This window comes from Tursiops truncatus, chromosome 12, assembly GCF_011762595.2.
Source record: "Tursiops truncatus isolate mTurTru1 chromosome 12, mTurTru1.mat.Y, whole genome shotgun sequence".
Taxonomy (NCBI): Eukaryota; Metazoa; Chordata; class Mammalia; order Artiodactyla; family Delphinidae; genus Tursiops; species Tursiops truncatus.
The window spans coordinates 43,916,988-43,943,202 of record NC_047045.1 but is presented as its reverse complement, the minus strand read 5'-3'; the positions used below and the strand labels follow the sequence as shown (position 1 = coordinate 43,943,202).

The window sequence follows — 26,215 nt, the reverse complement described above, 5'->3', positions numbered from 1 at the left end:
ATTGTATTTTTTATAGAGATCTTTTAATAGGATAAGGAAGTTTCCTTTTTTTCCATTTTGATATGACCATTTAAGCAAATCATGAATGGATTGAATTTACTCAAGTGCTTTTTTTGCATATATTGAGATAGTCATATAGTTTTTCCCTTACATCTGTTAATGTGGCAAATAAAATCACATTTTCAAACATTAAACTATTTGTTTTCTTGTGGTAAACCTAACTTGACCTTTATATAATATCTTTTATATACAGTGTCAAAGGCAGATTTATAGTGAACCTAAGAAAATTTAAGCTTCAGGACCCCACACTTGCCCAAACTCTCTCCAACATCTGTCAATCTATATGTATATTTCTGTTCCCAAAGTATATCATTTTTATTTTATTCCAGGATTATAAGATTGCTTAAATGCCACATAGGGAAAGATTTATTTTATTTTTTTCAAAAATGTCTTGGCTGTTTGATTGCATTTTTGCTTTTAGATATATTGTTAAATCAACCCTCCCTCATTTAAAAAAAACAGATCCTGTGGGCTTTTCATTGGGTTTATATTAAATTTATGGTTTAATCTGGGGACAACTGACATCTATACAATCTGGCCATGGTGGAGTCATGGGGCCAGATTTACCTATTGTGTTAAACAACTAAAAGCAGGACAAAATATGTAAAATAATGATTTTCAGATATTAGACAACAGTGCAGAACTGTGACCCCTGAGAGAGGAAAATAAATGAAGAGGGCCCTACAAATAGGCTGCCATGCAGTGGGCGAGAACCCACACAGAGTCTGGTGGGCTACTTGAATTCTGGATTTTTAGCTCAGAATTCAGGGGTGCCAAGGCTGCTAGAATTCATAAGGCAGAGTGCCAGAGGAAAGAACTGAAGAGATCTCTGGAGTTCTGCAGAGGGTTCTTCTCAAATCTGCAGCAGGGTAATGATTGGCACACATGTGTGAGGAAGCTATCTAAGGCCAGGGAAAGAACTTCATGAAAAGATCAAGCGGACAGTCCCCAAATCTCATACAGGGCCAAGAATAGTTTGTGTTCCCATCATCCAGTGTCAAAAGACCTAACACACAGGATATCAAGTAGAATATTCACAAGGGGTACTTATTGGTGAGACAGTCCTAGACCAACAGGCTGTTCTGGTCTCACCTAAAAAAGCAGGTTTCAAAAGGGCCAAGTAACTTAACCATGTCCCAGAGCAAGATCAAGAATATTTATAAGAATACAAAAACATCCAGGACCCAACAAAGTAAAATTCACAGTACCTGGCATCCAATTTAAAAATTAACAGGCATACAAATAAGCAAGAAAATGCAATTCATAATGAGGAAAAAGATCAGTCAATTGAAATTAATCCAGAAATGACACAGATGAAAAATTAGTAGAAAAGAACCTTGAAATGCTATTGTAAATATACTCAATATGTTCAATAAGGTAATAATATGTTCAATATGTTCAATAAGGCTGGGGTTAACAGAAGATTAGAAATTATAGAAGAAAAGACCAGTGAGTTTGAAGACAGAGCAATAAAAATCTGTCCAAAATGAAACATACAGAAAAAAAATGAACAAAGGATTCATGGGGCTAGCTGTAGAGCAATGTATAGAGGCTAAATATGTATCTAATTAGAGTCCCAGAAGGAGAAGTGGATGAATTGAGGTCAGAAAAAAATTTTTGAAGAAATAATGTCTGAAATATTCCAAATTTGATGAAAATTATAAATCTAGAGATCAAAGAAGCTCAGTTAACAAAAAGGGCAAGAAACATAAAGAAAACTTCACCAATTCATGTCATAATCAAATTGTTTAGAACTGATAATAAAAATATTTTAAAAGTGGTAAGAGAAAAAAACCCATAAACAGTGTAAGCAGAATACAGTTGGGCAACACCTCTAAAGTACTGAAAAAATAATTCATCAATGTAGAATTTCATACCTGCCAAATTACCTTTCAAAAATAAAGACTCCTTCAAACAAACAAAAGCTAAAAGAATTTACTGCCAGCAGGCTTGTGCTATAAGAAACATTCATGGAAGCCCTTCTGGCAGAAAGAAAATGATACCAGGTGTAAATCTGGATCTACACAAAGGAATGAAGAACACCAGAAAGAGTTAATAGGTACATAAATATAAATGACATTTAAACAAATCTCTTTAAGTGATAATTGAATGCTTAAAGCTAAAATAATAACAACATATTGTGAATTTTATAACAACGGCAACACATGTAGATATACAATATATAAAACAATAGCATAAAGCCTGGGAGAGGGAAGTTGGATGTACACTGTTGGGAGATTCTAATACTATTCATGAGTGTAGACAATATGGAGCCTTCTTTTCCAGGATCACTACTTATTTTTATATTTCTTCATGTTTTCTTTAATGTCCTTCATAAATGGATTAATTTTTTAACGTACGCCTTGCAAATTTTATATTAAGTTTATTTTTAATTCAACTTTAATTTTTATCAATGAACACATGTACATAATTTGTCATATGATATTACAAAAACAGTATTCTTCCAACTTTCTCCATCTCTATTTTCTGTTCCACTACAACAAATGTTTTCCAATCTTTAAGTTATTTCTAATAATATTTATTTTCATATTTCTAATATCATTCTTATACTGCTATTTTTAATTTTTTCCATTTATTTTATTCCCTACTTATTTCATGCTTTAGGAGAGAATTTAGTGCTCTTACATTACCCCAACACATACTGCTCCATCCCCACATACTCCTATTTGTTACATCATAAAGTTTTTGTTAAATAAATATTCAATGTCAATATTGACATGATCGTAAAAATTTTGTTCACAGCTAAGCTACACTATGTACTGTAATTACACAAGTGTGTACTTGTACAATCTTATTTTTTTCTCATTTGCTGAGTTTTTTGTATACCTATCGTTAATTGAGCCTCAGACTTCCCAACAAAGCTACAAAATTTATTTCAGTATGGTCAGTTAAAGTAATATGTATATTTCACTTTTTCTTTTAAAAATCTTCCCTTTTGGCCTGATTTCTAAGTGAGCGTAGTAAGCATAGATTGTCTGCTAACAAAGTTAATCTACAAAGAACATGTAGAGTGAGAGAGAAATTAATCTCAGTCTAATTAACAGATTTGGGGGAGGGTTGTTTATTACTGTAGCATAACTTAGCCTGTATTGACTGTTATAATATTCCTTTAGGTAAAAATAACTGCTCTGTCACAGGCTGAACTTCAGCCATCCCATGCTTTGCCTCTGCCATCAATCTAGGAAGCCCTTTGAGCTTTTCATTTTCTTTCATCCCTGCTTTTTTGAATCTCAAGTCTTCCTTTTTCTTATTTTACTCCCTTGTTTTGGTGGCACATATTCTTCAGTAGCTTCCTTAGAAACACTTGTGGAAAGCAAAGTTTTTGAGACCCTAAATGTTGAAATGTGTCACACTAGATATGATTTAGAACTTGGCTGAATTCAGGTATTTATGTTAGCAATATTGTCCCCTCAAAATTTAGAAGACATTAATTCCTTAATTACTTGCTGAAAGTGTTATTATTTGAAGTCCAATGCCATTTTAATGTAACCTGTTTTCCTTTCTGGAAGTTTGCAGAATATTCTCTTTGCCCTAAGTGCTCTGAAATTTCACAGTGATATGCCTTGGTGTGCCTTTGTGCTTTGTAACTGAATCTGGAAACCCATGGACTTTAGTTCTGGAAATTTTCTTACATTGTTTCTTTAGTAATGTCCTCCCTACCATTTTCTCTGAGCTCTCTTTAGAATTCCTATTATTTAGATACTGGATTTCCTCAGTTGATCCTCTAATTATTTTATCTTTTCTCTACCATTTTCAAACCCTTTATCTTTCTCTTCTAGTTTCTTGGAGATTTTCTCAATCTTTTCTTCCAACCTTTCTCTTGGTTTTGCTTTCCATATATATTTTTAAATTTCCAGATCATTTTTATGTTCTCTGAAGGTTGTCTTCCTCTCTTTTTCTTTCTATAAATGTATTTTTTTGATGTGGACCATTTTTAAAGTCTTTATTGAATTTGTTACAGTATTGCTTCTGTCTTATGTTTTGCTTTTTGGCCACAAGGCATGTGGGATCTTAGCTGCCCGACCAGGGATCAAACCCACACCCTCTGCGTTGGAAGGCAAAGTCTTAACCACTGGACTGCCAGGGAAGTGCCAAGGTTGTCTTCCTTTCTTCCTTCTTTCCTTTTTCCCTTCTTTCCCTCCGCCCTCCCTCCCTCCCTCCCTCCCTCCCTCCCTCCCTCCCTTCCTTCCTTCTTTCTTCCCTCCTCCTCTCTATAGTTTTTTTTTTTTTTTACAAATTTATTTGTTTATTTATTTATTTTTGGCTGCATTGGGTCTTGTTGCGTGCAGGCTTTCTCTAGTTGCAGCGAGCGGGGGCTGCTCTTCGTTGCGGTGCGCGGGCTTCTCATTGCGGTGGCTTTTCTTGTTGCGGAACATGGGCTCTAGGCACATGGGCTTCAGTAGTTGTGTCACGCAGGCTCAGTAGTTGTGGCTCGCGGGCTCTAGAGTGCAGGCTCAGTAGTTGTGGCGCACTGGCTTAATAGCTCCGCGGCATGTGGGATCTTCCCGGACCTGGGTTCAAACCCATGTCCCCTGCATTGGCAGGCGGATTTTAACCACTGCGCCGCCAGGGAAGTCCCCTCTACAGTTATTTTAGAAATTGTTTTATTGTTCTTCTGCTCCCTGCATTTTTTTCCTATGTGCTTGTTTATTTTTATCTTGTTAGGAATTTCAACCAAATGTCTAAGGATCCTTGACTATTCATTCATATTATGAGTGAGCCACTAAAAAGCTAACTGGAATCTCTGGGAACGTGGGATTCACCATTATATTTGTTGTAGAATTCTGGTCGGTTCTATACAATGCATTTATTTAAGAATATTTATTTCCGTTACTAGCTGGCTAAGATGAAATTAAAAAAAAAAGAATGGATTTTGTATTTCAACAATGCTTTCTTGGCATCTGTTGAAATCATCATGTACTCTTTAACCTTTAATCTGTTAGTGTAGTTTCTGAATGATAGGGTTTCTAACAGCAGTACTTCAGAAGGGCTGTGTTGTCCTTCTCTAAGGAGAAGCTAAAATTTTCTGCTAAAAAAGGGGAAACTGGGGCGGGAAGGCAGACAATGCTGTCCATGCTGCCCATGTTTAGGTCTGGGGTTGCACTCTCCTTGCTCTATGCAATGCAGAAGTTAAGATTTGACTTTTCAAAGCAAGGATTTGACCCTAGAAAGGCTATGACATATTTTAAGGAGTCAACTAAGTTTGTTGTTATTCTTAGACTTTTTGTGTTTAATATCAGTTTTTGCTTTATCAACAGCCCAAATGGAATTAAATCGCTTACAAGTGTGTCATCTAAAGCATTTGATTTGACACATTTTAAGGGTAAGAAGGGGTGTTTACAAGATGTTTTTCAATGAGCTCTTCATCTGTGGTTTAGCTACTTTCCTTACCACAGCATAGCTTTCCTCCTACTCTTTATCGTCACATGGCAATCAAAAGACCAAGACATTTTTTTTCCTTCTGCAGTATTTTACTATTTTACATACTTCCCCAAAGAACAAGGAAGAGTAAGAGGCCTGTTCTGATCGTTAGCATTGGCTACAAAAGAGTGTCTGATTTGCCTGGTATACCAAAGGATATTTAGCTAAATTTTTCCCTAAGCATTAAGCTAAAAAGTCTTAGAAATTATTGGTAGATTGAAAAAATGAAAAGCAGCCTACAGGTGTCATGGAAGAGACTTAGATCTTGAAACCAAGCCCGGAGGTGTTAGGCTCACTTCTCACTCACTGGCAAGTCACTAGCCTCTCTGGGCCCTTGTTTCTTTGTACATAAAATAAGGAGGTTTGACTTCACTAGGTTGTCTCTATGGTCTTTTGGGGCTCTAACATTCTTTTGTACTCAAAAGAATAGCAACTCTAGAAAATATTCAGTAGATGGACATATGCACTTCATTGTTTAATTAGATGTAAACTTCATTAATATTACATTTCAGAATTGAATATTTTTCCTTTTTGTTCTGAACACTTTGGTTTTTACTTTATTTATTTATTTATTTTTGGCTGCGTTGGGTCTTCGTTGCTGCATGCGGGCTTTCTCTAGTTGCGGCGAGTTGGGGCTACTCTTCCTTGCGGTGCACGGGCTTCTCATTGTGGTGGCTTCTCTTGCTGTGGAGCATGAGCTCTAGGCGCACAGGCTTCAGTAGCTGTGGCACGTGGGCTTCAGAGTTGTGGCTCGCAGGCTCTAGAGCTCAGTAGTTGTGGTGTACGGGCTTAGTTGCTCCTCGGCATGTGGGATCTTCCCGGACCAGACTTCAAACCCATGTTCCCTGCATTGGCAGGCAGATTCTTAACCACTGTGCCACCAGGGAAGTACTTCTGTTTTTAAATATATGAAATGGAAGGCTTCCTGGAGAACTATAAAATATCCCCATAGTAGGCAGAACACTACTCCACAACCCAAAATGTCCACGTCCTAATCCCAGGAATCTGTTAATGTGTTACCTTACACGACAAAAGGACTTTGCAGATATGATTAAGTTAAGGATTTTGAGATGGAGAGGTTATCCTGGATTATCCAGGCGGGCCAAGTCTAATCACAAGGGTCCTTATATGTCAAAGAGGGAGTCAGAAGAGGTCAGATGTGAGGGATGAACCTGCCGTTGCTGGCTTTGAAAATGGAGGAAGGGTGCTCCCAGCCAAGAAGGCAGGCAGCCTCCGAAAGCGAGAAAAGCCAAGGAAACGGATTCTCCCCTAGAGCCTCCAGAAGGAATGCAGCTCTGCTGAAATGTTGATTTCTAGCCTCATAAGACATATTGTAGATTTCTGACTTCTGGAACTGTAAGGTAATAAATTTGTTTTGTTCTCAACTGCTAAGGTTGTGATAATTTGTTAGAAGCAGTGGTAGGAAACTCATATTTCTATCATGTTCACATAGTAGCAAATACTGTTCTGCCTAAAAAACCAAGGATTGTGCTATATTGAGCTATTTGTTTATATTACAGCTAAAGGAATAATTAGAAAATTAATTCATTATGCTTCTGTGTACCATTATATTCCTAAGTTTACTTCCTGGGGCTATGTTTTATTCTTAGAATTCAAAGAACGTTGGATCTGGAGAGAAACATAAATATAATCTAATGAAGTCTAGTACTGTCTTTTTACAAGAGAAGAAATTGTGACCCATTGAAATGAAAACCCTGAGTTTCTCCATCATCATCCAGCTAGCTGCTTATAACACTAAGATTGCAACTGAGGACCTGTGGCTCCCAGTCTAGCAGTAGTTCCACTGCACCATACTCTTTCCAACTGAAAGTGTTAGGACGTGAAGATGTTTAATAAATAGTGTGAAATGTGAAGGAGTATGAAATTCAAATGCACCTTGTCTGACTGAAGGCATTCTCACTTGAGAAGCAGTGTAACAGAGTGGATCTGATCTAGGACCCCGGAGCAAGATTGCCTTTATGCAAATCCCATCTCTAGTACTTCCCAGCAGTGTGACCCCTGACAAGTTACTTAACCTTTCCATGCTTTCATTTCCTTATCTGTAAAATGGAGATGGCAGTACTACTGAACTCACAGGGTTATGGGAAGATTTAAATATATTAATAACAGTAAGCCTCATAGAAAAGGGCCTGGACCATATTTAGTACTAAATAATTATGAGCAATTACTATTATGAGCAGTAGGCTGTGTAATAAAGACAGACTATTTCTGTTAAATAAAAGAATATTTTTATTAATATTTTAAAATTTTTGTATTTATTAATATTATTAATATTTGTTCCTGCTGTGGTTTTAGCCACCTCCTATGGTGAAGGCATGAATACCTAATCCTAAAACAGGGGCCAGATATTCTGGTAAGTTGCCTGTAGACTGAAAGTCTTGTCCTCTTCCACGCCTGCAGACGTTTTGTGGACAGTGAACACATGACTGTCATGAGTGCTCTTGCTAATTAAAGTCTCATTAATACCAAAGAGCTGTACAGTGACTAGTTCTATACTGTCGTTTCTGCAAGCTGCATTGTTTCAAGGACAAAGCGGCTGATGTTCTGTTTCGTTTCTTTCATAATGCTGAGCATGGCTATCTGATAGAATTGCTTAGGCTGGCAAACTTGTGAGCAGAAGTGCTAGATTTGTATGCATCTTCAAGAATGAGGCAGTTCAAAGCTAAAGTGAGCTAGGAAAGAAACAGGAAGTGAAAAAGTAGCGCGGAAAGACATAGGTAGATAGAGGAAGAAAAAAGAGGAAGGAAGAAAGAAGGAGCCATGAAAGGACATGAAAGATAAATGAAAACATTTAAATGGAGAAGAGACTTTAAGAGGCAGTTTAGGCAAACAGGAGACTGTTTTATCTGAAGTGTTTCTGATGCCTAAACCCGTGCTTCTCAAACTTTAATGTGCATCAGAATCACCTGGGGGACTTGGTAAAATAGTTTCCTGGGTCCCATCGGCAGAGATTCTGATCCAGTAGGTCAGAGTGGAGGCCAGTAACGCAGATTCTAACGAGCTCAAAGGTGATACTGATGCTGCTTGTCTGGGGACACTGAGAACCTTTGGGTTAAACCGTATTCACACAAAATAAGTATAATAGCTTTTAACGTCATTTTTATTTAGTTATATTTTACATACAGTAAATCGCAAGGATATTAATGTTCTTGGTTTCCTAACATAAGTAACTCCCTACTAGGTCATAAAAATATCTACCTGTTCCCATATACTGTCTCTGTCAAGGATACCAAGAGACTTTTTTGAATAAAGTCCTAGTGGCCTGATGTTATTTTCCATCAGAATGAACTTCAGTAAGTTTTTTAGCTTTTTGAAGAAAAACATGTATTTCTGTAATCTGGAATTGAATGCCAAAGAACTAGAAAGCACCTGTATTACTTTGACTACACCTGGAATTCTCCTGGTCTCATCTAAAGTACAGCCCATTTTCTGTCTGGTATTTGTGATCCCATTTGAAAGGAGGATATTTTGGTGTGTTACATTGAATTCTCTCTCATTCTTTGTGTTAGCAATTTACTGGATGTCTATAATAAGTAATCTGAGATGTTGGGCAAGGAAGTTATTGAGTTGAAATCCTTCAGCTGTGCTTCTTGAACTTCATGTACATCTGAATCCCTAGGGATCTTGTTAAAAATGCCAATTCTGATTCAGTGGGTCAGGTGTTGGATTCTAAATTCTGCATGTGTAACAGGCTCCCAAATGATATTGATGCTGCCAGTTTGCCGCTCACATTTTCAGTAGTAAGGCCCTGTGTGGTGTGTGTAGGTGGTTCTCAAACTTAGCGAGTATCAGAATCAGTGGAGGGCTTGTTAGAACACAGATTTTTGGCCTCTACACCTGAGTGTCGGGTTTAATGGGAGTGGGGCCTGAGAATATGGATTTCTAAGTCCTCAGATGATGCTGGGGAAAGTGCAGGGAACACACTTTGACAACTACTAATCTGTTGACCAACCTCTTCATTTTTCCGATGCTCATTGACTTCCCAGAAATTTACACTGCTGGTTGTTAAGATCTACCCTTAAATGTCTCTGACAGAGTCACCAATGGTCTCTTCATTGACAAATCCAGTGGACTTCTCTGAGTCTTACATTACCTGGCTTCTCAGTGGCTTCTGACTATTGTTATTCCCCTCTTGATACCCTCATCTCTCTTGGTTACTCTCATAGAATTTTCTTTGTTTCCTTCTTACTTCTCTAACTCAGACTCTATTCTATCTCAGATTCCTTTGTAAGTTTCTCTTTTTATCCACCCCTGTGCTTTAATCTCACAACTGTGCCTGACATCAGCCTCTTATCCTCTGTTACCTAGACCACATCAGTGCTCTTATAATGAATCTCTCTGCCTTGAGTCTCTAAGCCCCTCTTCCCACCTCTACCAGAGTGATCTTTCTAAAATACAAGAGTGGTGATATTCTCACTATGCTTAAAACCCTTTAGTAGCTTCCCATTTGTTCCCATTGTTCCATTTGGATGCATTCCAAACTGTTTAGCTTGGCTAATGTGGCTCTCTATAATCTAGTTCTTATCTACCCTTTCCTCTTGTCACGCCTACTTTGGAATCTTAGTAGACATACTTAAAAACAACCAATTTCAGTAGAGACTACATGACTTCATGCCTCCATACCTCTGTTCATGCTCCATTCTCTTCCAACAGTTCCCTCCTTCCCATATCCGTTTAGCCAGCAGACACCTTCTCAACTTTCACATGTCCCTCCTCTGTGAACCCTGGGTGACTATGCCAGGAAGCAGTGACCATTTTCTTCTTGTGCCCACACATTATAATGATATCAGCTATCCTTTATTTGTACTTCTTAGTTTACATGTCTGATTCTTTCTATCGGATTATAAAGCTCTTGAGAGCAAGATTAGTTTTCCAACTCAGGGTCCCTGTGCATTGCTCAGTGCCTGACACGTTTGCCTGTTTGTTTTGTGAACAAATGAATGAATAACAGAGTTTGAGGAAGCAGCAACTGATGAAGACCTTGGGTGACTGTATTAGTTAACAAGTCTGCCGTGACAAATGACCACAAATTTGGTGGCTTAAAACAACAGAGCCTATTCTCTCATAGTCCTGGAGGCCAGAAGTGTCAAATCAAGGTGTTGCCAGGGTCGCACACTCTCTGGAGGCTTCAGGAGAGATTCCTTCCTCTCTGTTGCCAGATGCTGGGGGCTCCAGCAGTTCCTTGGCATTTAGCTGCATCACTTCAATATCTGTCTCCGTTTTCCCTTTTTCTCTTCTTCCTCTTCTAAGGACACTTGTTGCCTTTGGGGGCAACCTGGATAATCCAGGATGATCTCATTTCAAGACCCTTAACTTAATTTCATCTGCAGAGACTCTTTTTCCAAATAAGGCCACATCTACAAGTTCTGGTGGTTTGGGGGTCACCATTCAACACCCTACAGTGACTATGAAAAAAATAGGGATGGCATTCATAAGTAGAAATAGGAAAGTGGGAGAAACTCCTCTGCTGCCCTCTGGATCCCACTTAATAGCAATGAATAGAAGGTGGTGGACGTGCGCTCTGTTTTTTCCAGTTCTTTTCAAACCAGTTATCACCACAAGCTCTTCTTAAAAAAAAAAAGTACATGTGTGTGCATGTGTGTGTGTGTTTTGAGGGACATGGGTCAAACACTAAGAATATTCTCCTTTCTGCCTAAATCAGAGCAAACCTCCTTAAGCTTCAAAAGAACAAGGAAAAAGAAACAACAGAAAGCGAAAGGATCTCATCTATTTGTCTTTGAAAAGTAATGCTTTCTGAACTGATTTCGGTTTTCTTGTCACTTTACATTTGTCCTGGAAGAGAGGGAACTGTTCACTTCTTGTTATAGTACCTTGCCTTCTTCACCAATTAGGCACTGAAATACTTTTGATGAGAATATGAATTTGTATTGGATGAGAACAAGCAAAGAAGTAAGGTTGGGATAAGCAGTTATGGAAATTGTGGGAGTGGGAGACTGGGCAAAGGCCTGGGAACGCTGGTCCAGATTCCAGCCTCACCACTTACTCTGCAGTTTGCACATGATCCCCCAGCACTGAAGCCAGGGTTTCCAGAGCCAACAGCTTTCATTTCCATTAGTGAATGACTTAGTCGCCAAGATCAAACCTTTTTCCCTCTGACTTTGCAATTGAAGGTCGAAGGCTTTCTCATCTAGTCTACGGCTATGGGAGAGCTCAGGAAAAGTGGGGAAAACGTAAAACTACAGGATGAAGAATCTATAGAGCTACAGTTCCCTGTATTTTTCCACGAGACAGGAGAACAGCACAGGATACTGTAATTTGTCAAACCCCCAAACAAAACAAAACAGGTCTGTTGTTAATACAGACAAACGGTCACAGCTGCAGAGAAGTTTCCACATAAAATCTTTCAGTCCTAAATAGTCGTTTTGCAGTTTTGTGATCGCTTTTCCAGGATTCTTTTTCCCCCTCAGTGTTTATTCATGTTAACTGTTTGTTCCATGTTACAAGGTCCCTCCTGTTAGATATATTTCTGACAGTGCTGCTTTCCATACAGTAGTTTTAAAAAATATTAAAATATTCTACTCAGTTTCATCAGTACATTTCACTTGGCACAATAACTTTAGCAATGAAATGTTTTGATTACATAGAAGAACTGCTGTTATACTCCCCCTCCGTACCCCCATTCTCAGCATTTGGGTGATACAGCTCCCCCCTGCAAGCGTGTGGCTAACTGCTGTACCACAAATTAATGCAGTGAAGCTTGAAACCCAGGTTGTCATACAGCTCAAATGTAGGCCAGGTGTGTTGAGAGTTTTCCAAGTGTTTGACTATATTTTGGTTAAGTTAAATTTTCTAAGCTGGCTTGAATTGCTGTAAAAGTGAGAAAGCCAGGCCGAAAGAACTGGTGTTTGATCGTTTAAGGCTGAAATTTAAACCTCAAGCAAAACTTAGGGAATCCAAAACCGATTCAAACAGAAAGAAGAAAGTTTTATGTGACATTGCTCTGATGGAAACTGATGAGTTATACATTTTTACTGTTGATTCTTAGCTTGTCTTCCTCTTTTGCCAGAATATATTTATCTCTTTGGGAATAATACCATGTTACAGTAAAACTGCTTTCATTTTGACTGCATTTGTGATACTCAAAGAGGTTGATGTTTACTTTTGCCCCGACGAGAGTTTCCAAAGAATGGTGTACAAGCTTGTGAGATAAATGTTTAACCCATGTAAGAGAAAAGGGATATCTGGGCCTTTGTAAAACACTTTACCAGAAATAATTTGAATATAAATAATTATAAAATCAAAATGACAAAATATTCATATGTAAAAGCAGAGTCCAAAGTTTTTTACTTGGCAAATTTTATGGACTTTCAGAATTATTCAATATAAATGAAAGTAATAAAAATTGAACTTAAATATAAAGCAATTTTTATAAGACTTTTTACAATGTGTCCACTTATTCAGTTGGTCTTTTATCTGAATTAGTAAAATATTACTGTATTTGAGTCATACCCATAAATTTTCTAAAGATACTTTTATTTACATGCATTTTAAGCTATAATTTTATAGATTTTATTTTACAGTTAAAGGAAAGAAGGAAAAATAAACACAAAAATTAAATGTTTTATTCATTTTTAGATATAAAGTATTACAGGTTTATTGTCAAAAATTAAGGAAATACAGAAAACTCTAAAGAAGACAAGAAACGGGCTTCCCTGGTGGCACAGTGGTTAAGAATCCTCCTGCCAATGCAGGGGACACGGGTTCAAGCCCTGGTCCGGGAATATTCCACATGCTGCAGAGCAGCTAAGCCCGTGTGCCACAACTACTGAGCCTGTGAGCCACAACTACTGAAGCCCACGCGCCTAGAGCCCATGCTCCGCAACAAGAGAAGCCACCACAATGAGAAGCCCGTGCACCGTGACGAAGAGTAGCCCCCGCTCGCCACAACTAGAGAAAGCCCACGTGCAGCAACAAAGACCCAACATAGCCAAAAATAAATAAATAAAATAAATAAATTTAAAAATAATGTTTAAAAGAAAAAAGACAAGAAACCACTTCTAATTCTACCACTTAATAATAATAATTGTTAACATTTTTAGGATTACTTTTAGCATTTTTGGGTGTATATTATCTTTTTAAAAAATAAATCAAGATCAGTTAATCTGCCAGTGCTGCTGGAACAACTGAATATCCATATGGAGGAAAACAAATGAACTTTGACCCATATCTCACTCCATACACAAAAAATTAATTTGAGATAGATCATAGACCTAAACTTAAAACCAGAAACATAAAGCTTCAAGGAGAATAAACAGAGGCTATCTTTATGATCTTGGGAAAAAGATTTCATGGAAAAAACACAGAAAGCATTAACCATAAGAGAAATAATGTTAAACTGAATTGTGCAAAATTTCTCTGCTCATTAGAAGACACCATTCAGATATGATCAGACAAGTCATAAACTGGGAAAAAATATTCTCAGCATGTATGTATGACAAAAGACTTACATCCAGAATTTATAAAGAACCCCCCAAATCAATAATAAAATAATACTATACAGTAATTATTTATTGCTGTATAACAGATCACTCTAAAACTTAGCTTAAAGTAACAAACATTATCTCATACTTTCTGAGGATCAGGAATTTGGGGGAAATTAGCTGGATGGTTCTGACTGAGTGTTGCTTATGAGGCTGCAATTAAAATATCAGTTGGAACTGTAGTCAGCTGAAGATCTGACTGGAGCTGGAGGATTCATTTCCAAGAGATGACTCATACGGCTGTTGGCAAGAGGCCTCAGCTCCTTGCCACGTGGGCTTTTTTATAGGCTGCCTGAACGTACTCCTGATATGGCAGCTGTCTTCCCCTCGAGTGAGCAATCCAAGAGAGAGAGCAAGGAGGAAGTCACGGTGCCTTTTATGTTCTTATTGAGACATCCACATCATCACTTCCACCATAGTCTGTTTATTAGAAGCAAGTCACTAAGTACAATCCAGATTTAAGACGTTTGGTTTCACCTTTTGAATGGAGGAGTATCAAATTTAAATCACTGCAGACACTTCACAAAAGAAGATGCATATAAATGAGCAATAAGTATAAGAACAAAAGTGGTCAACTTCATTAATCATAAGATAAATGCAAATTAACTCCACTGTAAAATACTATTTCAACCCACTAGCAGGGCTAAAATGAAAGAGATTGACAACACCAAATGTTGGAGAGGATGCAGAGCAACTGGAACTCTCATCCTTGCTGGTGAGAGTGTAGAATAGTACACACACTTTGGTAAATTTCCTAACGGTGTCATATAAAGTTTACACTTAACTCATTCCACTTCTAGTATTTTCGTGAGAGAAGTAAAACATATGTCCACAAAAAGCGTTAAACACGGCAATATTAAGTTTATTCATAAACACTTAAAACTGGAAACAACCTAATGTCTATTAACAGGGAGAAGGAAAAACAAATTTACACAGTGGAATGCTTACAAAATGTATATTTATACAATTGATTATTACTTAGGAATACAAAAGAATGAACTCCTAATATGAATCTCAAAATGTAATTACCTAATCTAATTAATTATTAAGCAGAAGTAAGTAGACATAAAAGAGTAAATATTGTATGATTCCATTTATATGAAGTCCAAGAACAGACAAAACTAATATATAGAGACAGAAATAAGAAAATGGTTGCCTAATGAGAATGGAGGAAAGGGATCAACTGGAAATGGGCAGGAGGGAATCTTATGGGGTGGATGAAAATGCTCTATTTCTTGTTTTGGATGGTAGTTACACTAGTGTACACAATTTCCAAAACTCATAAAACTGAACACCTAAGATCTGTGCATTTTATTGTATTAATAATGCTGTAATAAAAAATAAAAATGAAGATCATATAGTGTTTTATTTACTGCTTCTTTTTTTTTTTTTGCGGTACATGGGCCTCTCACTGTTGTGGCCTCTCCCGCCGTGGAGCACAGACTCCGGACACGCAGGCCCAGCGGCCATGGCTCACGGGCCCAGCCGCTCCACGGCATGTGGGATCTTCCAGGACCGGGGCACGAACCAGTGTCCCCTGCATCGGCAGGCGGACTCTCAACCACTGCGCCACTAGGGAAGCCCTTTACTGCTTCTTTGACTAAAATTACATTGTGAGTGTTTTTCTATTCCCTTTATTACTTTTTGAGAAAGTGTTTTGATGACTACATATTGTTTCAGGATATTGACACCATACAAATATAAATATCATGATATGAATAAAATTATATACCAAGATATGAATATATCAATATTTAATTTATAAATATTAAGATTAATCTCAAATTTTATAATAAGCATGAGTAAATTTTCTTTTATCTCTAAACATCTTGTTTTGTGTGCATTTGTGATCATAGGAACATTATATTTAAGCTTTTAGTTCAAGGATATCTGGTGTTCCTGATTAGGTAATGGAGGTTAATGGTCTTTCATTATTAGATGTTTCCTGCTGAATCTTTCCCCCCTCCCTTCCTTCCTTCTTCCTCCTCCTCCTCCTTCTCTTTCTCTCCCACTTTGTGTTTTTGTTTTTTTGGTTTTTTTGTCCATGCTGCTCAGATTGCAGGATCTCAGTTCCTCAACCAGGGATTGAACCTGGGCCACAGCAGTAAAAGCCTGGAATCCTAACCACTAGGCCACCAGGGAACTCCCCCACTTTGTGTATTTTACCTAATTTTTTATTTAAAAAAATTTTAATTCTATAGAAAAGTAAAATGAATGACGAGTATAGTGAATACCTGTGTACCTTCACCTAGATTCACCAATTCTTAACATTTTGCTACATTTGCATGCTGTGTGCACGTGCGCGTGTGCATGCGTGTGCATGCGTGTGTATGTGTGTGTGTGTGTAGGCACGTACATTTTCTTAAGTTGCAGATGTTACTTCAGCATGTGAAAAATCCTGCAAAATCACAATAAAATGATTACTCTCAAGAAATTTAACATTGATGCAATTATATTATTTAATATAGAGTGCATATTCAAATTTTCCAAATGGGCCCCAAACTTTCCTTTATACTTTTTGTTGTCGTTGTTTCAAGATCCAAACAAAGATAATGCAGTGCCTTTAGTTATTTCCTTCGTCTCCTTTAATCTACTCTAGAACAATCCCTCTACCTTTTTTGTTTGACATACATTGATATTTTGAGGGATCTAAAACAATTGTCTTGTAGAATGTTCCTCAGCCTGGATTTGTCTGATTAATTCCTCATTATTAAGTTCAGGTTAAACATTTTTGGCAAGAATACTACAAGTTATGTGTATAATGTGTTGCCTTATATAATGTCAGTGGATTCCTTTGCTGGTGAAGTTAATCTTGATCTCTTGGTTAAGATATTTTCACCAGATCATTCTTTGAAACTAAAAACTAATCAGTAGGATGATCATATGAATACTGTGTCCTTCAATAACCCTTCATCCAATAGGTTTGACATTTATTAATGATCCTTACCTGACTCATTTATTACAGTGATGGTTACAAAAATGGAGATTTTTGTAATTCTGTCCTGTTTTTTACACTTATTATTAGCTGTATTCTTCTGCACAACAGTGCTTTTCTATTTCCTCCTTCTCTATTTTAGTATCATGGACTCTTAAGAAATTTTTTTATTTAATGTGTTATAATCTCTTTTGGACATTTTAGTGTTCAAATTGCCTTGAACTTGGCCAACGGAGACCAGAGCAAATAATTTTAAATCATTTTAGATTGCTTCAGGCCATTCTAGGCCCCCCAAAAGTCCTTCCACAGATTTTCAAATCAAATTTATTTCTTTAGTGTTCAAAGATGGTGTCCAGTGGTGTGATGGTAAATATTTAGCAATCAGCTTTCTCAGAAAAAAAAAATTCCTGTTTGTGGTGTTTGCTAATTTCCATGGTGTACATACTCCTGCCTTGGTTGATTTCTAGTTGCCAATGGGGAGAGAAGCATGATAACTTACTACTGTTAGAAATAAATATACTGGTAGAAATAAATATAAATAAATAAATAAATATAAATAACAATAAATATAAATAACTTCAAGAGCATATGTAATAGTCAAATGTAATCAAATTATTAGGAAGTGATGAGAGTTTTGAATTACCTTTTTTTAAAAAGATTAATTAATTAATTTATATTTTGGCCGCATTGGGTCTTCGTTGCTGTGCGCGGGCTTTCTCTAGTTGTGGCGAGCGGGGGCTACTCTTCGTTGTGGTGCATGGACTTCTCATGGCGGTGGCTTTTCTTGTTGCGAAGCATGGGCTCTAGACACGCAGGCTTCAGTAGCTGTGGCACACGGCTTAGTTGCTCCACAGCATGTGGGATCTTCCCGGACCAGGGCTCGAACCCATGTTCCCTGCATTGGCAGGCAGATTCTTAACCACTGAGCCACCAGGGAAGTCCCTTATTACCTTTGTTCTTAATGTCATTTGTTTAACCGTAAGTTTGTGTAGTTTAATGTCATTTGTTTAACCGTAAGTTTGTGTAGTTTAATTTTTAATAATATCTGTGTTTAACAACTGGCTCACCAAATTCCTTGCCAAAGTTTAACAATTGGCTCTTAGAGCAGGTACATAGCAGTACCCGATCAGTACCCGATCCCAGTGTCTATTACGAATCAAGGTTTGAGCCTGACTTTTGGCTTCAGTATTAATTAAATGTCAATAAAATTATACTTAAAACCAGATTGGAAAAATCTTAGCATATTTTTCCCCAAAGAAATCACTTTGTCAGAGAATCAATTTCCCTCCCTCTTCTCTATCTACACTTGATGCTCTTAGTTTAGTAATGTCAGAAACCATAACTATCTTCAATTTACTGAATTGGAAAGTTGGTAAGAACTTCAGGTAATGTGTGAAGGAGAAATGAAAGACCGTTTAGGGACAAGAGGCAATCTTGTATCATCCTGTCCAGATCTTCTGTAGGGGAACATACACTTTCTTCTGCCCTTCCACCCCTTTTAGAATCAGCTCCCCTTTTCCTGCTAAGTGTCCTTCCCCCACGTAAGCTATATACCTTCTCCTTCCCACAGTTTGTTCCTTGGGAATTTTTTAACTGGATCTGGTAAAGAGATTCAGTCCTTCTCTGGCGGAGAAAATGTGGTGTAAAACATGGGAGAAACTGGCAGGAGAAGTTGTGTGACCAGATTTACCCCCTAGCCTCCGTGCTGGTAGCACCACTGCAAGGCACTGCCCCATGTGCTCTGTGTCTCTCGTGGTCCAAGGATGCACCTCCTTAAAGTGAGATGGAGAAATTAGGGTTGAGCCACCAATTGCAAGTCCCTAAACACTGATTCTTGAAATGAGAAGATAACCATAATCTTGTTCAGCTCCGTTCAACTTTATTAAGTGCCATCCTTGTGCAAAGGAACAATGTTATATGCTGGGGGAAAAGGAGCAGAGTTACATCTATACCTTAAAGGATCTAGTCTAGTGGGAGAGAAGTGTGTTATATCAAATACATATAAATACATGGACGTGGCATGTCGTACTGCATATCTATACAATGAACACTCAGCAGCCATTAAAATGATAATCTATATGTACATTTGTGAAATACTACATAGCTACTAAATCACATCTCTGAAGAGTATTTCTAAATAGAGGAAAGAATCACTATATGCTCATTACATACACACACACATTTTATATATATACACACACACATATACTCATATATATACTCTGCATATATATATACATATGCATATACACACATAAGTATACACACATACATACAAAGCATATATAACTAAAATTAAAAAACTACATAAGGGGGTGGCTCTGATTTTACTTTTCTAACAGTATATATATGTAGAAAAAAGGACAGAAGGAAGTACTATAAAGTGAAGAGTAGGTGGTGGATTGTAAATGACTTTATTTCATTATTTTTTTTCTGTTTTCATAATTTTCAAAAATTTCAGATAGAGGCTAATGTGACTGACATCAGTACTCAAAATATTTTATTGTTTAAGATATTACTCAGTTAACATAGGTCTTAATTTTTGCAGTGTATTAATCTTCTAGGATTAATACAAAATACCAGAGACTAGGTGGCTTAAACCCAAATTTCATTTCTCATAGTTCTGGAGTTGGGAGTCCAGGATCGGGGTGTCAGCACATTTGGTGTCTCCTGTGGCCTTTCCCCGTGCCTTGCAGGTGCCCGCTTCTCTCTGTGCCCTCAAGTGGCCTTTCCTCTTTGTGCTCACAACTCCTTGTGTCTCTTCCTTATCTTGTAGGGACCCTAGTCTGTTGGATTCGGACCCCACTCATATGACCTCATTTAACCTTAATTACCTCCTTAAAGGCCCTCTCTTCAAATGCAGTAACATCAGGGTTAGAGCTCCAACCTATTTAATTTTGGGGGGTATACAAATCAGTCCATAACAAACAATTTCAAAAATAAGCTCAAACTTAAAAAATTGATTCAAGATAAAGCAATGGAAGTCCTGAAACTAAGAGAAATTTTCATGTGGCTTATTGTAACTGGTGATTATTTTTAACATCTTTGTAGACTTGAAAATCAGTGTCTAGCTTCTAAATAAATGTTGCCCTCTCCATTTCCCAGATCTGCTACCCAAATATTTTTTTAATTATATTGTCATCTGATTATGTGAGTATAGGTGATATTATTGTTAAAAATACTCTGTCCCTTAAAACATGAGTTTATCTTTGAAACTTTATTACAATGCATTAATTTTCTTTTCTAAAACACAACCAGGTGAATCCTCTACATAAGATAGATAAAAACACATATTTTTCTCTAATTTAAAAATAATATATGTATGGGAATTCCCTGGCGGTCCAGTGGTTAGGACTCCATGCTTCCACTGCAGGGGGCACGGGTTTGATCCCTGGTTGGGGAACTAAGATCCCACAAGCCTCGTGGCCTGGCCAAAAAAATAAAAATAAAAATAATTTAAAAAAATATATGTTCAGTGTAGAGATTTTAGAAAAGACAGAAAAGCACAAAGAAGAAAAGCATACACTTTATCCCAATGTCCAGAGATATCTGATGTTACTATTTTGCTATGTATTCATGACTGGCCTCCAAGATGGCATCCAAACAGTCCTCACCTCCCTTGTGTAGTCTCCTTGCCTGTGGAATCAGGCTGATCTGTGTGAGCATTAAAATCATTTGAAAGTGGCTATGTGTGAATTCTGAGAGTAAATCATTAAAGAAATCATAGCTGCTCTTTTGCTCTCTTGGGAGTCCAGCCACCATGTTTGGAGATACTCAGGCAACCCTGGAGAGGGCTATGGGGAGAGGAACTGAGCCCTCCCACCAACAGTCAACATCACCTTGCTAGCCACATGAGTGAGCCACCTTGGAAGTCAATCCTCCAGCCCTGGTCAGACCTTCAGATGACTACAGTCCTGGCTATCGTCTGCTTGCAACCTCATGAGAGAACATCAGCAAGAACTGCAAACTCCACTCCTCCCAAATTTCTGACTTATAAAAACCATGAGAGATAATAATTGATTATTGTTTTTAGCCCTTAAGTTTTGGCATGATTCATTACACAATAGATACGTCGTAGAATATTCTACTTTTCTACTTTTTTCTACTTTTTTTTTCATTTGACAAATGTTCACTAACACTTGCTACATCAGTCAGGGTTGACCCAGAGAAACAGAACCAGAAGGGAATATATATATGAGGTGTGTGTGCACACGCGTGTGTGTGCGTGTGTATTATTTACAAAGAATTGACCTACGTATGCTCTCATGGGGGTCACTAAGCAAGCCTGAAGTCCACAGCACAGGCAGGCAAGAAGGAAAGGTCATGAGCAGGTTGGAGCCCTGCGAGCACAGGCTGAAGCTTGACCTTAGGCAGCAAGCACTCCGGAAGGAAGACCTAGGGGAAAGGGAGAGGAATTGCGCATCCAGCTGCTGTTTTGAAGTCTTTTAGCTCAGGGAAGTCCTAAGCTTTCTTTTAAAGGTCTTCCAACTGTTGAAGCCAGGTCCCCTAAGGGTAATCTCTCTTTGTATTAGTTTGAAGTCAACTGACTTGGGACTTTAATTACATTTGTAAAATCCCTTCATAGCCACACCTAGCTTAGTGTTGATTGAAAAACTGGGAGGGAGAGAGAGAGGGATAGAGGGGGAGAGAGAGGAAGAGAGAAGGTTTTATAATATTATGAGGAATTGGCTCACATAATTATGGGGGCGGAGAAGCTTCGTGATCTACTGTCTGTGAGCAGGAGATCCAGGAAAGCCAGTGGTGTAATTTAGGCTGAGTCTAAAGGCTTGAGAACCAGGGGAGCAGATGGTGTAAATCCCAGTCTGAGAGCCGGAGAAGATGAGATGAGGTGTTCCAGCTCAATCAGTAAGGCAGAAAGAAGGGGTGAATTCCTCCTTCCACTGCCTTTGGCCCTCAATGGATTGGATGATGCCCGCCCACATTGGGGAGGGTTATCTACTTTACTAAGTCTGCTGATTGAAATCCTACTCTCATCTAGAAACTACCCTCAGAGACATACCCAGAAATAATGTTTAATCTGGGCAGCCTGTGGCTAGTCAAGTTGACACATAAAATTAACCATCACAGCTGGTTTCTCCATATTATCACCAACCTAACATGCTACTAGTTGACTAATTTTGCTTATTAAGAGTCACATAACATGAGCCAGCAAGCAATATTCTACATCAATTCTGTGTCTTTCTTCCATGACACATACAGTTTTTTAGAAAGGTTTTTAGAAACGTTCATGCTGTTTTCCATATTGATTAATATATTTAAGACATCAATACAGAGCTATAATAACTGACTTAAGAAATCATCCTTAAAAATTAAACACTGTTCAAAGAAAGCAGCTTGCAGTGTTTATTAGCTATAGATTAATATTGTGTCTTGCTTTTGGATTGAGGTTTTCTTCCCATTTTCAAAATACTTTCACATCTGTATCTCACATGATCTCCACAGCATCCCTGAAGGTAAGCAGGGCAAGATGTCACATAACAAAATGTACAAGTTTGAAAGAGGTCTTCTGGTTCATTGTGAGTCTACTGAGTATAAGACTTAGAAGGTACAAGGATAAGAAAGAGTGTTTCTATCTTAAGGAGTTGTCAATCTTGTAGGGGAGAATAATATGTAAACAGATAGCTAAGAGAAGATTTGATGTGGCAAGTAATGTTATGGCTAGCAGACAGGGATGGGTTTGGGGAACACACAGGCAGAAGAATCCGATTGAGCAAAGTCACGGAATATGCCAAATACCTCACCAGAGAGCATATCACGGTGTTCTTGGCACATGTTTGAAATGAAAAGTTGGGCCAGTGAAAAGTCATGAATATAAGTAACAAAAGTAATGCTTGAGCCTGCCTCAAATAATGTTTCTTTGAAACTAAGCGGAGAAGATATTATTTTACCCCATTGGGGAAAAAAGCTTTTTGGAAAATGCTAACCCTTCCGAGGCCTCAATTAAACTCTGAATTTTCTGTGGCTGAGAATTTTCATCAAGACTGTTTATGACATTGGGTAATATTTGATTTGGGAGAGGACTGAAATCTTTTTGTATTTGAAATACATTTATCATTTTATTTATTATTATTTTTAAAATATTTTATTTATTTATTTTTGGCTATGTTGGGTCTTCATTCCTGTGTGTGGGCTTTCTCCAGTTGCAGCGAATGGGGCCTACTCTTTGTTGCGGTGCGCGGGCATCTCATTGTGGTGGCTTCTCTTGTTGCGGAGCACAGGCTCTAGGCACGTGGGCTTCAGTAGTTGTGGCTCGCGGGCTCTAGAGCGCAGGCTCAGTAGTTGCGGTGCATGGGTTTAGTTGTTCCTCCGCGGCATGTGGGATCTTCCCAGACCAGGGCTCGAACCTGTGTCCCCTGCATTGGCAGGCGGATTCTTAACCACTGTACCACCAAGGAAGCCCCTATGTTTATTATTGAAATCTTTTAGTATTTGAAAACCTGTGAGGCCGAACACAAGTGGAGCAGGACTAGAGAGAAAACAGTGAATGACAGGAGCATGGAAACCTTTCTGCTTGATGACCAAGCTCAGGACAAAGCCTGAGAACGCATTCCTGGCCCTGGGGTGGTTGGCACTACCAATGTGTGGCTGGCGGAACCACAGTGCCTGCCCTCCTGGGAGTCATCTTGCATCCTGCAAGCACTACCAGACTAGTGTGTGCATTTCTTCCAGCAGGGTCCCTGCATCCTCTAATTGCAGTCAGTGGAGCCTACCATCAACAGGAGCGATAAAGGCAAGCTCTGTCCTCTCTGTGTCAGGAGAATGAAACCAGGGGTCATTTACTTTACATATTTATCTTTTAAGTGACATTTTCTTCCAATTGTAGCTAAGTAGTATTGTCAGTAAGTCAGGGTACTCTGTCACAATATGCTAGTAACCTCTCACTTAGCATGGTGATTCCTCTACTGCTATCCTGAAGTGTTTTATGGGCACAGTTTGAGTAATATCATTGTTTTTTTAGACTGTGCTCAGGACTAATCCCATTAAATCAAGGCATGTATATATGTATGTACATATGTATATGCATATATGTATGTATGTCTGTATATGAAAGTCCATTGCAATAAAACTGGTTAGATTGTAGATCTCTACAGGATGAAACTGTTCTGACAGCTTGTTTATTTCAAACACTCTTTCCTTTAATACTCTTTTGACCTCCTATAAACTTAGACTTTCTTAGATGTCAAAATACATAAAAGATTATTTCTAATATCTGAAAAAAATACAATTATTCTTTAAACTATTAATAACCAAAGGAAAAACATGAGGGAAATATTCAGGACTTAAGGGAATGAGCTATCCTAATTTTTATATAAAGGACTTGAATAATAAGTATAGGTAATTGTACAATAGGATTCAACTGGGTGAACCAAGAAAGAAACCTTTTATGTGTCTATTATCTTGATTTGGATTTAGAAACGCTTAATTAACTGGAATTCAGTAAAGTGAAATTGTAAGGAAACATCATTTGCTTTCTTAGGATTTCTCTATAAGAAGAAGAAAGACAAATCACAGAAATTGGCAGGATGCATGGTGGTCCAGCTGAGAAAAGAATGTGACTACACCATACTTCTGCTAAGGGTCTATGAGTAGCTCTAAAATACAAACAAGAAAAAACAACTCACTTCAAAGACCTTAAAAGGCAACAGAATAATTGCAGGGTATTTCTTGGGGTCAACATAGATTAACGTCAGTATGTTGTACTTTCCCGTCAAATCTGCACAACCATTTAATTGTAATTGTCATCGATGACTCTAACGCACTGTAACATTTTCAATCATAAAAAATCATTAAAGCAATTTTTACTCTGCTTATAAAAGTACAGAATCTATTAAAAAATATTAGAAAAATTATCAACCACTAAGTTTGAAACAGAAAGGGATTTCATTTGAGTCCCTCTGAGGTTTTCATTATTTAGAAGATCTTGTTCCTCTAACTTCAGGAAATCACTGACTTAATGTTCCATTTTGTTTTGGTCTAGGTATTGCTACTTCTGAAATGAGTTTCAACAGCTAAAAGCATAATCTATTTAGGAATTACTAGAACCCTTTCCCGAAATTCTGAAAAAATTAAAAGTTTCAAAATAAGAGTGTCATGGAATTTAAACTAACTGCTCCCAAATTAATTATAAATGTAGTCATGATCAAATGATCATGTATATACTATATGTGCTGTTTTTTGTTTGTTTATTTGTTTTTACCATTATCAGTGCTAATTCACTCAACAAGAAAGATCCCAAATGTCTGGAAAAATATTATCTGCCTGGTTTTGTGATATCCATAACAAAGGAAATTTAGCCAGGCATCCCATTCCAGATTTGGTGTGGATGACAGGTTTGACAGGAAGAAGAATATGTTTTACAGATTGAAGAACAGAATGTCACAATGAGTAGATACTTTCAAAAAACATTTAAAATATACTGTCTATATAGAAAGCTGATAAAAACATTGAATTAAAAATAGGAGCTGGGGCTTCCTTGGTGGCGCAGTGGTTGAGAGTCCGCCTGCCGATGCAGGGGACACAGGTTCGTGCCCCGGTCTGGGAGGATCCCACATGCCGCAGAGCGGCTAGGCCCGTGAGCCATGGCCGCTGAACCTGTGCATCCGGAGCTTGTGCTCCGCAATGGGAGAGGCCACAACAGTGAGAGGTCCGCGTACTGCAAAAAAAAAAAAAAAAAAAAAATAGGAGCTATCTCTTTAAGTTGATTTATGTGGTCTGTATCAACATTGACTATATCAATATTTTATGTTCTATATATCCTTTGGTAATCTTCTATAATATTTTCATGTACAAGCTCAGTATACGAACGTGCACTTATTAGCAGTAAACTCCACCTTCCTCTTACACCAGGACTTATTTAAAACTAACAAATACATTCTGGATTTTAGGTACATATGCTATAGTATTTTTTTTGTCCCACAAATTAATTACTTTTGTAAAGATTCTATAAGGTCTCCTTCTTATTGTAAATATTATGAAAGCATGCATAGAGCATGGGGATCTTCCATCTAAGGAAGACCTTTTTCTACTGGTGATTAACTCGACATCACCAAACAGTACCCTTTGGGTTCAGTTTCCTGATCTGGGAGTTGAAGGTTTACAATGGCTAATTGCTAAAGATCCTCTTTATGATTATATAAAGACAATTATCTTTGAAATTTCTTTTAAAATAAGAAATGTGGGAAATTTGGGATCTTTTAGAATAAGAACTTAAGAAAATAGGAATCAGGAACATATA

The 26,215-nt window shown here is 37.7% G+C and overlaps 1 long non-coding RNA gene across 1 annotated transcript in view; it reads left to right on the top strand.

The window, feature by feature from the left end:
* Positions 1-26,215, top strand: part of LOC141276015 (uncharacterized) — a 1,017,885-nt gene that overhangs the window by 37,043 nt on the left and 954,627 nt on the right. Inside the window, exon 4 of the long non-coding RNA XR_012324788.1 lies at positions 13,120-15,637. This is a non-coding gene — a long non-coding RNA (uncharacterized lncRNA). The remainder of the gene's footprint in view (positions 1-13,119; positions 15,638-26,215) is intronic.